The 20,806-nt window shown below is 40.9% G+C and overlaps 1 long non-coding RNA gene across 1 annotated transcript in view; it reads right to left on the reverse strand.

Annotated features, from left to right (window-relative positions):
• The window catches only part of LOC310762875, a 602,857-nt gene that overhangs the window by 222,019 nt on the left and 360,032 nt on the right, over positions 1-20,806 (reverse strand). The gene's annotated exons all lie outside the window — the stretch shown is intronic.

Raw genomic sequence — 20,806 nt, forward strand, 5'->3', positions numbered from 1 at the left:
CATTTACCTCGTCTCACACTGTGCTGGGCTGATTTGGCAGGTGGGAGCAAGGGTGTACTCTATTTTGTTTATGTTATCCAGGATTCATGTGCACCGGGGACAATGAATTAAAGTGACAAAAAGTCGGCATATTGTCTGCCATGCCATCACAATAAGAACATACATTAGGAGTGTGCAGAGGCCCCCAGATTTGCCTCATATCTGTTTCTGTGCATTTGAAAAATATCCTGATCCATTTCTGAGTCACCATTGCCCCCAATTTTATACCACTTTAAAAACTCATTTGTTAAAGATTCCTTGGAACTGTAGTGTGTTAAGAGCACTGAGAGTTGTTAAGAGGCCTCTCATGCCCCCACAGAGCTGCAATTCCCAAAGTTCCCTGAGAGGAGAGACTGAACCACTGTAATAATGTTAGAGCTTTTGATGTTGGTATAGCAAGGGGCGTACAAGTTTCTGTGGTGGCAGAGAGGGGGTGCACCTTAGAACCTCCCTCTTTACATTCTGAGAGAAAGATCTGATGTGTCCTATGGTCCTTGGGTTAGCATCCCTGGAACCACATGATGGCAGGGCAAATCTTGCATTTTTCATTAATCTAATGACTTTAACATTCCTACTTAGTAACTAATGAAATAATTATCATATATTGATGATATACTGCCATTTTAATCTTATTATGTGATATGTGGCATTTTAACACAAGCCAAACATATTGTTCACTAGCTTAGCTAGGCAAAATAATCCAAATCACCAATGAAATGTGTATGTTAGCATCTAAAGTCAGGTGTTCCTTTTGGTTTTCTAAAGGCAAAACCTTTAATAAGCTTACATACACCCTCAAATTGCAAAGGAAGCTTGGTGCTACAAGCCATGCGATTTTAATTTAGCTTAAAAATACCTTTGATATAGGACGGTATTTTATCTGGTAGATAAAATTTCAAGATAGCAAGATTGTCTGTGTGTTTCTTTAGAGATTTGGCTTGAAATATTATACATTCATCCTTCCGATTGAAATGATTTAATAGTTGAATCAAACATTCACAGCACCAATCTTGTGTTGCAGTTCAATAATTCTTTTATATGGAAAATGTAATGTCTTCCCACTCAAATTCACTGCTGTACTCAAAGCAGTTTCAAGATGATTTACTCAGGCATTACATATCAGTATATAGAGAAAGTGTCCTTTCCAAGTTAATTCCTGCTGGGTAAAAATCCTACACCTTTTAAATATTTAAATTTTTTGGAACCTGTTGACTAGCTCAATAGAAATCAAAGCAGTGCCCCTCACTCCTCTTGTACATACACAGTTGTACTCATTTATGTGAGGAACAAAGAGCCAAGTTTTACATGAAAAACATAGTGCTACAGTTAACTGACCACTTTCTATCAAACCATTTCTCAGCAAGTCATCTCAAAATAGTTCTAACTCAACTAATTTATAAATGCAGCTGAAATAAGTGGCAATAGCTTTCCTGGACTGCACCACTTCAGCATGCAGGTAGAGGGTTGTGTGTTCAAATGCCTTTACAAAAATAAAATTCATCCTGCATACAGAAGACTAGAAAAAGTATTCTGTTTTAGCATAGGGTTGACTGGATATACTTTCTGGAATCCAGGAAGCTTGTGTCATTGTCTCATCAGCTTGCAATTTTTTAAAAAATAAAAGTCATGAAATTCATCAACTTTTCAGTGTGTTTCTCTTAATATAAACATTTTTGCAAGAAATGTTCATAATGTAGTACATTTTGTATGTCATTTTCACTAATATTTTTATTTATTTTTCCACTATGTTTTCCACTAATACGTCTACTTTTATGCACATTTTGGGGGGCTGGAGAACTACACTTCTAAATTTGTGGTTCTCTGAAGTTTGTGATATAGTTCTCCAATTCCCCTCCCCAAGAGTACAAAAACACAGGATATCTGTGTTCTGTTTTTGCATGGTGAGAAATGTGAATATGCTTGCATTAAAATACAAAGCTAGGCAGATTTCTCCCCATCCCTTGATCCAGACCTCTCAGTTTAAAATTATGCCGGGGGGGGGGGATGAGGCAGTATTGAAAACCATAATTGAGGATGTTTTCACAATTTATGTCCCTGCATCTATAGGGTTGTAGCCAATGCTGTACCAGGACAGATCCACTGGTGCAAAAGGACTTCCATATCCTCTCCTCTCCTCTCCTTACCTATTTTGTTTAAAACATTCAGCTCTGTACTTGAGTAGCATAATCTATTTTCATCTAAACTATTGTATGTTTAATACAACCTCTGTGTGCTCTGTGTAATGGGATAGTTCCCACACCTTCAGTTCACTCCTGAAAACCTGCTATCAAATTCTGTTTTGTTAGTCTCACCAAAGCCTTCTACTCACCATTGGATCCATTTCAAGATTGCATGGGAATTCCTAATTACCTCTTAGAAAACAGCCAACAGTTGCAGAACTGAACCAGTTGTATTGCATCAACACAGTCATGAGACGCCTCTCCCTTTATAATACAGTGAGCCATCACAAGTAATTTACTTACACAATTGTGACCTGAGGCTCTTGGCCAAATAAAGAAATAAACAAAAAGAGGTGGAACCTGCAGCCCTCCGCCTTGCTTACTGGGCTCTGGGGAGGAGGTACAAGGGAAGCAAGGTAGAAGGCAAGGCCCACTTGGACAGGTAGGGATGGTCATGCAGGAGCAGCAATTCCAGAGGCTCTTGGCTTTATGCAATTTTGTCTTTGCATGTGGACCCCCAGAACTGGACCCTCACATAAGTGGTGAGCCCACTGTACTTCAGCTGACAAATTAGCCTAAACTTTTTATTACAGTGGTACCTCAGGTTACATACGCTTCAGGTTACAGGCTCCGCTAACCCAGAAATAGTACCTCGGGTTAAGAACTTTGCTTCAGGATGAGAACAGAAATTGTGCGGTGGGAGGCCCCATTAGCTAAAGTGGTGCTTCAGGTTAAGAACAGTTTCAGATTAAGAACGGACCTCCAGAACGAATTAAGTTCTTAACTCGAGGTACCACTGTACTTACATTGTTGTCCTGTCCTTCCTTGAGGGAGGTCAAAGCAGCATATACTGTACCTCCATTTCATCCTCTACAGTGGGAATAAGAAACATTTGGCCCTTTCGATTGGCTGAACTACAACCCCCTTCAGCCCCAGCAATTATGGCCAATGGTCAGGGATGATGGGAGTTGTACTTCAACAACTTCTGGAGAGCCTGGGTTTTCTCACACCTGCTCTACAGGTTAGCAACAGTGACTAGTCTAGGGGCACTCCGAGTGAGCCGTCATAGCTGGGTGGGCAATTGAACACGAGACTTCCCAACCCAATATTCTATTTACTCTACCACATTAGCTGTCTTGTATACAACTCACATAGTATATCTCCAACTTTCCTCTACATACCTGTGCTAAGAGAACCTAGTGAGCTACAGGTGTTTAGCCTCTTCATATTTCTCTGCAATTAAAAACACAGGTGATGAGGTGAAATAATTCTGTCTCTGCAATAGTTTGTCTTGGTGAAATTTATTCATGTTAAGTTTTTGTTAAATGGCACAAGTTTACACTAGTTAAAAAGTTGACAGTGCTGATTGCAATTTCATGCACACCTTCAGGAGTCCCATAGCTTGTTTTACGGGTATTCAGATATATATTTTTAAACAAAGCACCATGGCACTGACATTTTTAACATCTGCATTATGACAGACAAGTTCAACAGGTGAAGCTTTCTCTTGATCACTGAAAGGCTATGCAGCTAGACAGCTAGACTGGTGACTGGGAGCGGCCGCCGAGACCATATAACACCGGTCTTGAAAGACCTACATTGGCTCCCAGTACGTTTCCGAGCACAATTCAAAGTGTTGGTGCTGACCTTTAAAGCCCTAAGCGGCCTCGGTCCAGTATATCTGAAGGAGCGTCTCCTCCCCCATCGTTCTGCCCGGACACTGAGGTCCAGCTCCGAGGGCCTTCTGGCGGTTCCCTCACTGCGAGAGGCCAAATTACAGGGAACCAGGCAGAGGGCCTTCTCGGTAGTGGCGCCCGCCCTGTGGAATGCCCTCCCATCAGATGTCAAAGCGATAAACAACTACCTGACATTCAGAAGACATCTGAAGGCAGCCCTGTTCAGGGAAGTTTTTAATATGTGACATTTTGGTGTATTTTTCATCTTTGTTGGAAGCCGCCCAGAGTGGCTGGGGAAACCCAGCCAGATGGGCGGAGTACAAATAATAAATTATTATTATTATTGTTATTAATGAAAAGTGTTAAAGGTAGAGAAACCATTTCAAAATAAGTAGGCAACCACCATCAGTGGAGCTTACACCTTCAAAGCTGGGTCAGTAGTCAAATAGTTGAAAAAGTGAAGAAGATCACTAAGGGGGTAGGATTGGGCAGATGCCATTGATCATGCAAAGGTATGGAAAGCTGTATCTGTTCAAATTTTTTCTACAAAACAACCATTAAAAGCTCAGTAGCCCCAACCTCCTGTACACCTCGTTGTCTTACTACCTATGGAGAAAAGATAAAGCTCGCTTCCAGAGCTGCATAAATTACAGTTTTAGCCATTATACAACTGAGCAGCTAGCTTACATTTCTCCCACCTGTGTGTTCTGTAAAAATTGATCTTTTCAGAAGACAAGTTTATTAATAAGCCTTGAGCATTTTAAGATTTTGTTGTCATCCTAACTCTATTTATTCTGTGTCTCCTTTGTATTTGTCTTTTTTGCTTTCTGCTACCTCAGTGTCTTTTAATTTCACTTCTTTCAAAACCATAATTTATTAGTACTGTATTATTTTATTTTCAAATGTGTGCATTATTTTTTAAGCATTTATATCCTATGTTTCTACGCAAAATCCATTTTTTTTGGATGAGTTATGTCTGTATCATTTTACCTATTGAGATCAAGTACATTCAGGAGTCATTCCTATGTATACTTACTTAGGAATAAATCCCATTGAACTCAGTGGGGCTTACTTTTGTGTAGGATGGATAATATTGCCTCTCCTATTTTAATGGTGTATTGTCATACTTTCCCTCTTTTTCTTTCTTTCTTTGTTTGTCTTATGTCACTGTTTAGATTATAAGCATTCAGACATTAAACATCGGCATTAAACAGCACTAATTGCATATGTATTTAACAAATAGTTAGGTTTCATAATCATTCAAGGAAGTATTGGTGAGGACAGATGGCATTTTGTCAGTCAAATTCTTCTTTTTTGGAAGAAACTAATTTCATATGGTGGTTATTGAAGGGGAGGGGGAGATAAGGCCACTCAATTGTATTTGTTACAGAGAGAATCAATGGATGGCATGACCCTAAACTTCAGTGTAGACGGCAAGATCGCCACACAGTTTTGCAGCCAATGATATTGACCCCACCACCATACTAGCAGCTGTTTCTACCTTCCCCCATCCTCCCATTCACCCTAATGCACAGGGGCCAAATAACCCCATTGTGAGCTCCAGAGAGGGTCCGCCCTGCCTCAGTCATTTTGCAGGATCCTGTGAGCTTACTTATGATGTTGGGGATGCCAGGAATAGGAAACCTGACTTCAATTGCAGTAATAAAACAACCAAAAAAGCACCCCCGGTGAACAATGAAGATGATACTAACCAGTGAAATATCATGCAAAACAAAATTGAGAGATATTATAGCATAAATCTCTTAAATCCTCATGGAGTTTCTACAGATGCACAGAGGTTATAGCTGCATAGGCAATCATCCAAGCCTTCCCCCATCACTTTATCTTCCTGCCAGGAAATCATCTACTTAGAGTCAGGTTGCTGTTGAAGGGACAGGAGCTGTTCATTTTTAGTTGTGGTTTTATATCTGATACACAGCATAAGATGGTATCCATTCTGCTCTTCTTGTGTAGCATGCCTTAGAATTGTTCTACGAAAGGCAGGATAGAAACCGAATAATTTGTTCATTTATTATTTGGTGGTGGTGGTGCAACCCTAGGGTGTACATGTTTCAAGAGTTCTAAATTGACTCATAGTATTTTTATTCCTGTACACTCTTGAAATGCTGTTTGCAAACTTAGCACAGGGCAGAGGGCAGGGGGCAGGCAAAAGTATATTACCTATGCTAGGGGTTGCTAACCGTTTTTGGGCCAAGGGCTACATGTCCAAGCAGACACAGGCAAAGTGTAAATGTGTGGAGGCCATTTTTTTCTAAAAGACAAATTTGGGGTGCGGGGTCGGGGGGGGGGGTCTGACAAAAATCTTTCAGCACCAGGTAATTACATCCAGGGACATATGGAAGTGGTCATTAAAATAAATATTTCATTAAAAAAATAGAATGGATAAATTTGGGCCGTCTTGGGAGACCAAAAAACAAAATAAAAAACATATTGTGTCATCACAATGTTACAGTAGCATGCTTATTAGAGCAGTCAGTAAAACTTTTAATGAGAAAATGGAAACATTGCAGGGGGCGGGGGTCTTAAAAGTCCACACACAGAAACTTTTGGCATCATTACATCTGGCCACAGGTTGCGGGTTAGCCCCCACCAGCCTCAGGAACCATGGTTTTCTCCCGTTCTTCAGTTGTCATGAGCCTCAGTGCCCTGACTCCTAATTGGTTGTTGGATTGTAGAGAAGGGGCTATCAGCAGCTCCACTGGTGGCAAACTTTACTGCCACACTACTCTGAACCTGTTCCAGGAGTGCACATTATCCACTCTTTCCTATGTGGAAATGGGGCCTGCTGTTGTTAAGAGGCAATATAAATTCCCAGTAGAAGTGGGAGCCATGGAGATGGGTAGCAGGACTTGGTGGCAGGAAACCATTACATGAATACAAATACAGCTATGGGTATATCACTGGATTAAAATGCAGCTATTAGGTAGGTAGGGCAGTTTCTCCTTGATACCTGGAAAGGAGTAATCAAATGATTTCTGAGCATGTACTAACAGGGCCCCTGAGTTTGCTGGTCTGGTCGTATGAATGCTGCTATGTGGGCACAAAAGATGGACATTCACTCAAAATGCATCTCATTATTTGTGATGAATGCAGCAAGAGTTTCAGGATAAGGTTTCCTGACTCCCAATTTAAATAAGAATTATGAGCCATGTAAATTAATATGACAAGCTTGTTGTTTGGGGTGAACTTCATCAGCGTTCCTCCACCTTCATTGCAAATAAATCTCATGTGCTGTGCAGAGTATAATGGTTTGTTGAAATGAACTACTGGATTTATAATTTAAGTTCTAGGAACATTTTTAAAATAAGCCAATGGCAAAAAGACTGTGTTCCAAAGAAAAATAACAAGAATTCTTGTTAATTTGCCAAAAGTGAATATAATGGTGTGCATTTCTTCCTAACCTGTATGAAATTGAGCACATAAATTATACAGAACATTTCAGTTGACCCAGAATATGTCACTTGCAATGAATAGTGATGGGTAAGCAAGCTGTACATATACGCCAAATACTTCAGCACAAAATGTTTAGGTATCTGTGCTTCTTCACTAATTTGGGGCAGCATAAATAGATACCCAAACTTATGTTTATACAACATGATGCTGAGGGAACCAGTATCCCTGACAACACATTTTGTGCCAAATAACTGGTATGCTAGGCTTAGGCATGAGATGGACACCAACACGAGAGATAGAATGAACTTTTAAAACTAAGGTTGGCTAATTAGCAAGATACTATACACTTAAGGTAATACGGATACTTACAGTCTTAAAGGTGCTTGTTGATAGGTTCTTAAGACTCAAGAGACCCTGTTGGCTGTAAATATTCAGTCCTGTCTTTCTCTGGTCTATTCTCTTCCTTATCAACTCCCCTTTCCCTCCTATCCTCCAACTGACTCCTCCACTGCCTCTCCACTCAACTGACAGTTAACTCCCAACTGACTGGAACCTCCAGCCAATCAAGAGTCCTCTGTCATCCAGACCAATCAGACGGCATTTACCTGGTTCAGGCCACACCTGATAAGTTCTCAAAGTGATGACCTCTCTCTCCTCTCAGAACCTGCCACTTAGCAGCTACTACTAAACGGGCTTGAAACTTTTGTTAATAGTACAAGGCCTTGAACTTTGTCACAGATTTTTTTGTTTGTTCCAAACATAAACAAGCATATATGACCACAGTCCGCTGTATTTTCCCTAAATTTCAAGGACATTTAGGCAGTTTCTTAGAGTCATGCTCACTTTGTTATTTCATGCTTGTTATGCTCTGAACAGTTCACAAGAAAGCATAATAAAAAACCCAACCATCAGTGTCCATAATATCCACATAAAAGACAGTTCAAATGAACGTAATAATAAAAAAATTAAATAGGCATAAAAATAACTTATTAAAAGTGCATTACCAGCAATAGCAAGGTGAAACACCCTCTGGCCGGCATGCTAACAGCAGAGTTAAAGCCCTGAAGAGGGAGATAGCACTAGACCGCAGCGCCAGTTGTTATAAGGAACAGAGTGAGACACCCTCTACTGGTAACAAGCAGCAGATAGCAAAACTCGTTCTTCTGGTGATGGTATTGAAAGAACAAGCAGTTTTTCATAATCTGATTGGCCAGAGGTCAAGCAGGTCATTGATTAGGTACTTGCTTTCATGTATAAATTTAAAATTAGTCTCCTAGAGATTGACCCGCATAAAGCAAATCACAGTATGATAGTTTATCATATAAATCAGAGAGCTGTACACAAGACCAAGAAGGCACACAATATAATTTCCTCCACACAGTGGAGGAAATCAAGCTCAGTATTAGCATTTGTAGCTGTTGGCCATATCAACCTGTGTCTTAAGGACATCTTCAATTTCCTAATTGCTCTCTAGTAACTTTCAATCAGCTGTGTATAATTTCCTAAATCACCTTCTGTGTGATACACCCTTAAAAAGGTATAAACATGCTGTATGAGTGTTTATTTTTATATAAAAGGGTAAAGTTATACTATAACTCTTCATTACACAAACCATCTCACAAATTTATTTGAACTGTGTTATCATTTCAATTGGCTGGCAGAGGCACCACCAGAGAATTCCTGCTTTGCAGATGCCAGTAATTGGAACTCTGTGGGTTTCTAGCCTCTTCTATCTCAAATTGGAAAATAATTACAACTCATTGATTAGCTATCCTAACCAAATAAAAAGTATCAAGTAAAATACCATAAGCTGATTCCCTCTTTAAAGTACCTAAATTTGTGGCAATTTATTATTAAACTTGTTGTCCATGGATTATTAGGATGACACTATAAAAAGTAAATGCTGCTGGTCTTGCTCTCATAAATTAAATATATTGGGCACAATCTGGAGAAAGTTAGGCATATCTAAATTCATTGAAACTAATGGGACCTATCTGTTGGAAGCTGAGTCATACATGCAGCACAATGAAGTAGGAACGTGATCATGGAAAGGATTTCAGTACTTCAGATATGAGGATGCCACGCACCACTACATTTAAAAAATCCCAGCAAATGGAAACACAACAGGGTGAATTGTTCCAGGTCACCCACTTTTTCTGACTATTTAGGAGTTTTTTGAGGTGGTGTGAGAAAAGGCAGGCTGTGTTTAAAAAGGGAAAACATTAAAAGGGTTGATTTTGCACCCAGGGGCATAGGAAGGGGGGCGGTGGGGTGGTCCGCCCCAGGTGTCATCCCTGAGGGGGGTGACAAAATCCCCCTGGGCGGATTGCCGCCGTGCCAATTGCCCCCTGTGGTTGGATTGACCCGCCCCATGGGCTCAGTGGTTTAGACTATAGCACCACCCGCGTCCAATTTGTTACATGTATAGACCAGATCTCATGCTGTGTTTAAAATGAAGGAAACATCAGCTGGTGCAAAATGCAATAGCCAGGATCTGGTTTATTCTAGCATAAAAGCTTGGTAGTATTCATTCTGCACTGAAAACAGCCCCTCCTCAGCCATCTCTGTCTTCCCATGCCACACCACTCACTGGCTTTGCTTTGCACCCGGCTTGAGTACTTTTTGCCTGGCTGGAGTGCGTCCTTGAACTTTGGCAATGATTCCTGCTTGCCTGGATGGAGACTAGAGAGGAAGTGTGTGTGTGTGTGTGTGTGTGTGTGTGTGTGTGTGAATTCACCTTCTGTACAAATATTAATATTGTTCTGCCTAGTCTTGCCTCTGGCCCTGTCCCACACTGAGAAGTGCCCCTCAGAAGGTTCTTCAGAAGCAAATGTGGACCTTGGACTGATAAGGTTTCCTGCCCTTGGTCTATATGAACACTTTGCATTTTTGAAAAAGTAGAAGCAGCAACCACAAAATATGCACAATGGAGCTTTCATTCCAGAAGATGTGGAATGGATTTAGCATTTCTAAAAGAAGGAACATACAGTGTGGGAGACTCACTCATTAGCATCCCTTTTATAAGCAGGCATCCTTCCTGTTGTACTGGAACTATGATAACTCATATCTGTAGCACAATTGCGCTGCATGCAGTATGGATCATGAGGACCCAATGCAGAGCTAATCCCCGAAAGACAGCCCATTTAAACAGAATGGGGAAAGGCATGGATGCAGTGGACAGCAAAAATCAAAGGGGTGTGTGTGATAAACTTGTATAGGGCAATAGGAGCCAAAATGGGAATTCAAAATGACAGATGTAGGTAAAACAAAGTGGTGGGGCCTAGAATCATAGAATCATAGAGTTGGAAGAGACCACAAGGGCCATCGAGTCCAACTCCCTGCCAAGCAGGAAACAAATCAAGACTCGACAACTTGTGGCCAATCAAAATCAAGACTCGACAACTTGTGGCCAATCAAACCGTACAGAGCTCATCCAGGTATATCTATTTGTGGCAGAAGAGGTGAATGATAACTCCAATCCCCTGCCCTTCCTGTTTTTGCAGTCCTAGGAAAGCAGCTGAACCAAAAAGTTAGTTTGTTGGTTTTTTGATACCCCCCCCATTGGCCACAACTGGTTTAATATGAGTAACAGGAGTTTGAAGCTGAAAAAGAAAGTGAAGAGGAAGTGCAGAAAGTTGGAGAGAAGAATAAATGAGCTGCTTTTGCTATCGTTTTGGTATCCTGGTGTAATAAGCTATACAGATCTTTCACCATAGCTAGGACCGTTTATTATAAATGAGTTACTGGTGTGAACATGTATAGTTCCAAGCCAGTAGAACTGTACTGACACTGAGAAGAATGACAGAAAGCTAACTACTTAATTATAGTCCAGAGTACATCCAATAACTTCCCACGTAAATTCTGTCCTGTCAAATGTGCCCAGCAAGCTGTGACATTAATTAACATTGCAAAAATGGCTAGTTGGAAAAAGTGATGTTGAAATGTGAAAAGTAACGGATGCCGAGTAATCATAGCACCTCTACATGCACCAAACTTAGCAGGCGTGTGGAACTTCTCATTCACTTTTATGATTTCAGCCACTTTTGGAATGTTCCTTGGATGCAGCCAAGGTGATAAATTAAGCGATAAAACCTTGGTCAACCCTACTGAGAGAGAAATGAATACAGAGTTAAAATATCACAGCTCCACAGATGGCAAATGCACAACCTTCTGAACTGCGGAGGAAAATACTTCCAGGCACTGAACTACTAGTGCTTGGTTAATGCTTCTGGATTCTTTTAAGTAGCAAAGTCTCCACTGGTGGTAAAATACATTTCTGTCGATTTGATAACCATGTCTTAAAAGCTGGACAGCCAACAAATGGACTGGTTTTCCCATGTTACTATAACCTTACATTGATCACCTGATACTCCAAAATGGTTCGTAATGACAACACTGTTGCCACACTTTATGTTTCATTATGTAGCAGCACAGAAATGCTTAGTGGTAATTTTAATTAACAAGTCATAGCTCAAAAATCTGGTACTTCACTGAAGATATATGACGTACATGTGCCTTTTTAAATCTGTGGCAACTAGGGATGCAATTAATATCAATGATTTTCATTTCCTGAAGAGAAAACAACACATTCAATGTATCAAGATAGGCATCTAATACATGACAAGTTTCTGAACAGTTTTCATGGATCTGCAGCGGTGTGTGTGTGATATTCCCTAGAATATCAGTATGTACAGAGTATGTGTGATTTTGGCTTTAGAGGGTTGAGCCAATCACTAGTTTTATGTAGCAGAGATAGTCACCAGTTACTTTCATTTGCCATTATGTTTTCATCATATAAATAGGTCATAACTGGCAGGTTTGGTGGAGATTGGAGGGAAGGAGAAAGATGGAGGAGACAATGATAAACATCAGAGTGGTGAAGAGAGGGGTACTTAGAGCAACCTTTCATGGCTCCCCAGCTCAAGTGGATTTGGGCTAGGATCCTTTTCATAAATGGACCTTGGTGGCCCCTTTCCAACAAAGACTGAGGGGGCTGGAGACTCTTCAGCCCCCTAAATTTGGCATGCCTGGTATAGACACCAAACCAATTTTCTCCCCCATCCCTAGTCTGGTGCAGTAGGAGCCAGGGTGGGTAGCAGGATTTATGGCACCCTGGCAGGCTGCAGTGTAGAGCATCACTAGTGGCTCAGTGTGGTGGGGACTCAAAGCAGTGGTTGGTTGAGGTGCTTGTTCCAGCAGTTCAGTGGCAATTCAGGAAGGTGTCCAGGGTACGTAGTGGCAACAGAGGCTTAAGCAAGCCATGGGGACAGGGGACACTGTACCCTGTCCCTCCCAATCTGCCACCTGAGGCAAGAGGCACACAGTATGACCAGCCCTGGCAACACTAACTTGTCCCCTGACAAAATGGAGTGGCTCATCTGGGGATGATGAGGTAAAGGACTTCCCAACCTACAGCATGTCAGGCAATATGCTAACCTCAGCCAGGCTGCCAGAACACATTCAATGTATCAAGAAAGTATTCAGAGAAGGTGGCTGAATCACAGGGGTCCCTGGGGCCATTAGAACTGAATTTTCCTTCAGGAATAACAATACATGATGAGAAGACTGGATGTGATGTCTTGTTTTCATAAGAGTTCTCTTCTTGATGTAGAGTATATTACCCCTTAGAAGCTTTTGCAAGCACTTGTGTGAGTTGTTGTTATTTAGTCGTTTAGTTGTGTCTGACACTTCGTGACCCCATGGATCAGAGCACGCCAGGCACTCATTTGTGTGAGTGTGCATGGTTATTTCCTCTGAGTGACACAATAGAGAACTGGAGCATTTTGGGGTCACAAAAGTGTTTTCTGAAATAATTGCTTAAAAGTTGGAAGATTCAGCTCAGATTTCTAAAGATGCCCTTCATCTCTGTGTTAAAGCACTCTTGAATCAGCCCTGCCAGATTCTGCCAATGCAGAAGGAAGAGAAGGGGGGGAAATGAGACAAAATCTATGTTATCAAGAGAATTGAGCAGATGTCCCTGGACCTCCAAGGCACTTAGCTAGAACCTAGAGAGGGAAAGATATATGGTGTCACAACCATTCAAATACTCCCAAAGCAACAAGCCATTTACTGCAAGCTTCTGTGAAAGCCAAATAAATAAATCACAATGAAATAGAACCGCAAAGCTTTTTCCGGCTAGGAAATAAGCACTTGGTAAGTATGAGGTATTGTTTTTCAGTGTACCTGCCATGAACATGATCTTTGCAAAAATCAGGTTACATGTTCAGGGTTTTTTTGTAAGCCATGTAGCTTTAATTTTTACTGAATGGAGTCATTCTAAACACAGAACCACTGATCCAGGGAGCCATGTGTAGGCTCAACTATACACGTACAGGGGACTTGCCAATTTTTGATTCCAATTGTAACCCTTGTACAGTTTGGATGTTGCACTGGACTGGGGGGAGGGTCCCCTGAGTAGCTTCCACGGCTGCTGTGAGGAGAGGGAGCTACACAATCTCATTGCCTAAACAGAAGACCCATCATAATTATGGAATAATCCTAACCAGCATTTGATCATTACTACAGTGAAGAAAAATGTATGTATTTTTTCTGAAGGAGCCCAGACAACATAGGTAGCTGTGAAACCATTGGCCCATCTAACTCATTATTGTCTACCCTGACTGGCAGAGGCTCTCAAGGTTTCAGACATGGGACATTTCTGTCAGAATCCCCACTCGGCCAAGCTGATAAAGCCTCATCTTCTTCCAAGCCGAGCCTTCAGAATCGCCTCCGATGAATAATTAACGACCTCGAGCCTTTGATGAGGCTCCAAGGCACGTTTTCATCCATTAAGCAGAGTTCCCAGCACAAGGAAGAGACAAGAGGTTTGGGCTACATTGTAAAGAGTTTTATTTCTAAGCTACGCAGTCAGAAAAGACATCCTCTCTTTATGAAAGCAGAGAGCAACTGAACAAAGGAACAAAGGAACAAACGTCACATCCTGTCTCGCTTCCCATGAGACTCCAACAGTATGGAATCCCAGGAATTCCACAGAGTCCTGTGACTCTAAGCAGCTGCTCAGTGGCAAAACAGAAACTAACAATTTCCACTCCAACCAGGAGATGCTAGGTGCCCTAGGCTTCTGTTCCTAGCCAATGGCCTGCGTGCATTGTTTGGACTTCATGCATCTGCTGCAGAATATAACTGATTTTTCAAGGATAAGCATTCTGCACTAACCAGTATTTCAATTATGTTCACTGTATAAGAGCAATAGCTTTTTCTCATGACACTCAGAAAAAGCATAAACCAGAAATTTGAAGTTAAATAGTACTTGCAAAAGGAACACTTTGATGCCCTAAAGGATATCTGTCTCCACAAATGCTGATGAAGGAGCACTGCTAACTGTTACTGTCGGGAAGGTCACTTTCTTGGAACTTCCTCCAAGCAACTGTAGGAAAGAGATGATCGATGGTGCTAAATCTCCACTTCTCTCTCGCTCACATTCACACATGAAATGCAAACAAACACAAGCCAAGTCTGATCTGTCAGACATTTGATTAATTGGGAGGATTTTCAAGAAATGTCCAAAGATCTTATACAAGGGTTGTCATCTCCTTTACAAGTGGTACAAAACCAGCCCAAGTTCATAACTTGTCACTATCCTATGGATATTTTTTTTTTAAAATATTTGCAGCTTCCTATATACCAATTATGACTTAGAAAAAGGAATTAAAATCCACAATGTTTAGGTTTATTCATGAAACACTTTCTACGTTATACCACATCCCTCATTACAAAGTGAGATGGCTACTGCTGAAATCTGGATGTTCATCATGGCTGAGGTGCAAAACCATGCTTTTGGGGGGAAGTTTGGATATATGCTCAGGATAAATCTACTGGGAGTCAGCTCCTACCCCTTGAGCCATTTGTTATATCCACCACACTATTCCCCTTGTGTTGCTGGGTGTGTATTTATTAATTGTATCCACTGTAATTGATTATGCCCCCCCACCCTATCTGCATTATGTTTCCTTCACACTGAAATGATTGAGGTGGAATAATGTAATGACAATACAAATTATGTAGCCAGACACAGCAAGGTGATAAACTGGTGTTCCCTGGGCCCCTCCTCTTGCATGCGTTCCCAGATCACATTATTGCTGCTGCTACCAGACACTCATCTGGCAAGGCTCTCTGCAGACCCTACCCTGCCTCTCTCTACCTTCTGAAGAAGGGCCAAGGTTGGTGGATGGGAGAGGGCCTGCCCTGCTGCTGTAGTTTGCCACCACAGTGAGAAATGTTCTTTGAACTGGATGTGGCTCACTCGTCAGGGTGAAGCCACAATGCCACCTTCCCAGCAGGTGTGTTGCTGCCACTTATCTGGAAGGGCAAGGGCAAGATGGAAGGGAAACTGGTGCCCTGTGGGTGCACTGGAATAGTTAACCTGGTGCTCCCATCAGCACACCTTCACTGCACTAACGTCCCTCCTGCCCACCCCCTTCTTACTGCTCGTAAATGGCAGTGACACATTGTGGCTCTTGTTTAAATTTAGAAAAAAATGTAAGAAGCATTTCTAGCCACTGTGGCACTTTCTCTGCCACCTCACCCAGAATGCATCACTCTGAGGAAGGACCCTCTTGATCTTGGTCCTTCCTCAGAGTGAGGCAGGAAGGAGGCAGAGAAAATGTCAGTGCTGTTACTGCTAATGGAGTGGCAAAACAAAGGGGGGTGGGGATTAAGTGGAGGTGAGGAGTAAGAATGGGGATGTTGGAGGGGAAGAGGAGAAATAAGATTGGTGATGAGGAAAAGAATATAATGGCAGCTTTGCTGCTGCAATATCACACACTGGGATGATTATATGCATTCCGTAGGAAATATTATACCTCTTTCTTCATTCTCTAAGGCATATCTCATGCCACATTTTCCTACACATATTCTTCTTGATATTATTAAAATATCAATTCTGCATTTTCTTGGGCTTTTTGTGATCAGTGATGCAGCCCTACTTTTTTGTGTATCAATGAAAGCCAGTAAGGCAGGAAATGGGAATGCAGATGATTAGTGAATAATGGAACAGTAATTTGTTTTCTCTTGAGAGAACATTTAAATTTGGTCAATTTAACCTAAAAACAGCAGAGGTCAAATCCGTTATAGGCAAGAGCTGCAACATCTCCCACCTCAGTTATCTAATTTCTTACAAACCAGAAAGAGGGGGTGGAGAGGGGGGAAACAGTATGGTATTTTCAGTGTACCTGAAAATGGAAAGTAAATAAAAAATAGATTAAGGATAGGGTTGTCTAAAAATAGAATGACCTTTACAAGGGGTGCTCTGGCCAAAACCTGATTTGCAATTTCCACAGGAGATACAGTGTTTAGAAAGCAGTTTAAACATTGGTTGTAAACTGATTGTTAATGATCAAATCCTAATAAAGATTGTAGCATTTATATGTCAAATGCCAAGCGTCCAAAGCACTTTGCATATATTGAATTTAATGAGACTTACATCTGAGTAGACATGGCACTACCCCACACCCACTCTCACTTCACTCTGTTTTGTGTGCCTTTTTGTTATAGGTGGAAACACTCCTGAAGCTGGCAAACATTCTGAAGGTCTAGTGCATGGATGGCCAACCTGTGGCCCTCCGTTTATTGCTGGACTCTAGCTTTTATCAACCCCAGCCTGCATGTGGTAAAAGCTCATGGGAGCTGCAGTCCAGCAACATCTGGAGAGCCATAAGTTCTACACATCAGACTGAGTATAACTTTTGCAGGTGCCTGATTAGTGCTAGTCAACATATGTAATAATTATCTAACCACTGTAGGTGTGTGCATGATAATATCATATGCCTGTGGTATATTTCCCCCTCCCTTCCAGCTTATTTATTGCTCTTCAGAACAGTTTAGGCTCTAAACCTGTAAAAGCAAAATTAATAGCAACAATAGATTTGGGCACTGACCTTTGAATCCCATATAGAATTGCCCTATATATAGTTTTGATTTGCTACTTTTTTATATATTAAACTTGCACTGACAAAGTTGGCTGCCTTATGTCTGTATTTTCCTGGACGTTACCCAGGGGGTGGGGTAGGATTTCTGAAAGGTGGTGCTTTGTCCTGGATCTTAGGCAAGTCAAGTTATTAATTTTTGAAATATGGCAACCTTACCATGGAAAAGGCTGAAACTAACATTCCTGCAGGCAGCATATATTTTCTTTAGTAAACTAAGTATTTTTAAATAAATAAATAAATATCATCCCACAGTAAGCCAAGAGATCTAGTTCAATCTATTACGAATTGACTCTTTGTAACCTCTTAATCATAACCCACACACAATCAACTGGAGATATTCATTCATCCAAAGTTTAGAACTGTAATTGGAGTTACAAACATTGGTAAACTTCTTACAATCCTACTAGTAAATAACTATTTGACTGCAGACATTGCTTTTTGATCCATGCCACTTGTAAACTGTAATTAGACTTCATGCACCAATGACATTAGCATCATAAATGCTTACATACTGATTTTAAAATAATTAATTTTCTTTTACATCTTTCCTTTTACCATCTATTACTCTGCTATTGCTGTGTTTTTCAAATTGGGGTGTCTTAGGGTTCTTGGGCAGTAATATCAGACAGTTGTCAAAGAGAAAATCAAGGTGGACAAGGCTCTTTAAAATACTCTATCTTATCTGTCGGAAGCAGTAAGCTTCCGAATACCAGTTGCTGTGAATTGCAAAGGCTGGGGCACTCAAGGCTTGCTTGCAGGTTGGCTTGTGAAAAGAGAGCGCTGGACCAGATAGATGGACCTGGTCCTCAAAGGCTTTCCTTATGTTCTTATGTTAACAGACAGAATGCTCACCACCACCATAAATTTTCAACGGCAGGGGAACGCTGCATTTTGTTTGGGGACACACTATCAGTTTATGCTGGATAACAATTATGCCCAACAGGCCAGACCAGTGACTGACTGACTGATTGATTGTATTTCTATGCCAGTGTTTTCATTGAGAGTGCATTCTAAAGCATGACCCCAATCTTTTGAAACACACAAGGCTTATATGGCAGGTGCCCAGGGCTTTGTTGGAAGGGCTCCCTGAAGTTAGAAAGCTATTAAGATAGCCACTGACACATTTCAAAAAAAGAAAAGAAAAGAAAAGAAAGAGGGAAATTCATCACAAAAAAGGAAGACAAAAGAGGGCATAGAGTTGCACACAATTTGTGAAACAAAAGGTATTTTTTAGCGGTGCAGGCGTAAGAAAGCAAAAGTGTTCTGGAGCTGTGTACCAGAGATAATATGGGGACTTCTTCAGGCTGAACTCCATTTCGACCCTTAAGATGTTTATTACATTTTTGTCAAGGATAGATTATTGCAAGCATATGAAATTCAAACTTTACGCATATTAACTACTGCAGGGCTTCTTATGTTAGGCCTTGGGAGAACATCCATGAACTAAGTCACATAGATTTCATTAGGAAAATCTGAGAACAGTTAAGTTTGTTGTTGAACCATGTTAAGCAACAGAGAAAATCACCAAGAAGAGCTAGATAATAATAAATGGAGTAGTAGCTAGTGAAGCAAAAATGGAATTGAGAATTTTGGTTGATGGGGAGAAATGCTTAGTTTTGTAACATGTAAAATAAGTCACACAGCAATATTAATAATATAATTTAAGCCACAGTATAAACCTGTGGGAGTAAGTAATAATATTATCCTGCTGGTGTAGGTATATTATTAATATATAAAAAATAATATTGTAAGATTGTCTAATTTTTGTATGTTTCCCATGGAGTATATAAAAGCACTGTATAAAAAAAATTGAATGTGCTACTTTTGGTGTCTGGATGTGAAGTTAGAAATTAGTAATTTAAATAAAAATACAATACATCTCGCCATATTGAAGGATGAGACCTGCTGAGTTATATGACTTTCTGTCTGCTGCCCAGGTACCAGACATCTTCAAGGCCTCTGCTCTCCCTTCTTATGGTTCTTTATCTTCAAACTGGATATGGACTAGGCAGGTATTCAAACAATTTTAGATGAAAACAAAGTATCCTATTTTAACTAACATTGATTAATCTCCTTTTCATCCTCCCTTTCTAAGAGTAGGATCCTTAAAACTGTATGCATACTAACCTTTTAAGGACAGTTCTAAGAGAACAGCCATCTGTTCAATATGGTAGAGGTTGTGCTAATTAACCCACTTATATTCTATGGAAAAATGTTAGCTGCTTCAATATAATAATGGCTATGGATGCTAAAGTTTCTTGATTTAAGATGGAATCATAGACATACTTGCTAGAGATGCAGGTCCCATTGAACTCAGTGGAACTTATTTATGAGCAAGCATGTGTAGTATTGTGCTATTAAACACACAGCTAACTATGAACAGATTTAGAGAGTGCATGGCGGGGGAATTCTATTGTGCAAGCAGAAACTCTTGCACTAATGGAGCACATTAGCTGGGCACCACCCTATTTTATTTTCTTATATTCTGGCGCTCTTTCATCATAGAATCCAATGGCACATCCATGTGGTACTCAGGCAACCACCCATTCAAACACTAACCAGACACATACCTGCTTTGCTTCAGCAAAGTAATTGTGTTGTGTGCTTTCAGACCATATTCTCAATAGGGTAGAATTTTTTCCTTCCTAAGGGAATTGATTGGGCAAAATATTTACCTTTTAATGACCATTTCCCCTCCTCTGGTTTCCCCACTGGCACCAATTTTTTGCCATCTGGTTCACCTTCTGCCTTCTTGGATTAGTTGCATGGATTAGGGTTGCCATATTTCAAAATGTAAAATTCCTGACACCCATAAACCCAAATTGTTGAGCTGTTTTGGGAAAACCGCCCCCAAAAATAGTGAGTTAAAGCTTTTGGAGCTGTTTCCGCTCCTTTTTCCATCATGTTGCCATACATCCGGGTTTCCCCAGACATTTTGCTGATTGGGCAAAATTCTCCCCTGACACCATTTTAATACCCAAAAGCCAGGACATGTCAAGAATTTTCTTGATGTATGGCAAGCCTGTTGTCTTTGTCCATGGAGTTTTCTTGGCAGGGATACTGGAGTGGCTTGCCGGTTCCTGCTCCAGGTGGATCACGTTTGGTCAAAACTCTCCACTATGACCTGTCCATCTTGGGTAGCCCTGCACAGCATAGCTCATAGCTTCTCTGAGTTATTCAAGCCCCTTCGCCACGGCAAGGCAGTGATCCACGACAAACCTAGACAGCATCTTAAAAAGCAGAGACATCACCTTGCCAACAAAGGTCCGTATAGTTAAAGCTATGGTTTTCCCAGTAGTGATGTATGGAAGTGAGAGCCGGACCATAAAGAAGGCTGATCACCGAAGAATTGATGCTTTTGAATTATGGTGCTGGAGGAGACTCTTGAGAGTCCCATGGACTGCAAGAAGATCAAACCTATCCATTCTTAAGGAAATCAGCCCTGAGTGCTCACTGGAAGGACAGATCGTGAAGCTGAGGCTCCAATACTTTGGCCACCTCATGAGAAGAGAAGACTCCCTGGAAAAGACCCTAATGTTGGGAAAGATGG

This window comes from Podarcis filfolensis (genome assembly GCF_964270895.1).
Source record: "Podarcis filfolensis genome assembly, chromosome: 5".
Classification (NCBI taxonomy): domain Eukaryota; kingdom Metazoa; phylum Chordata; class Lepidosauria; order Squamata; family Lacertidae; genus Podarcis; species Podarcis filfolensis.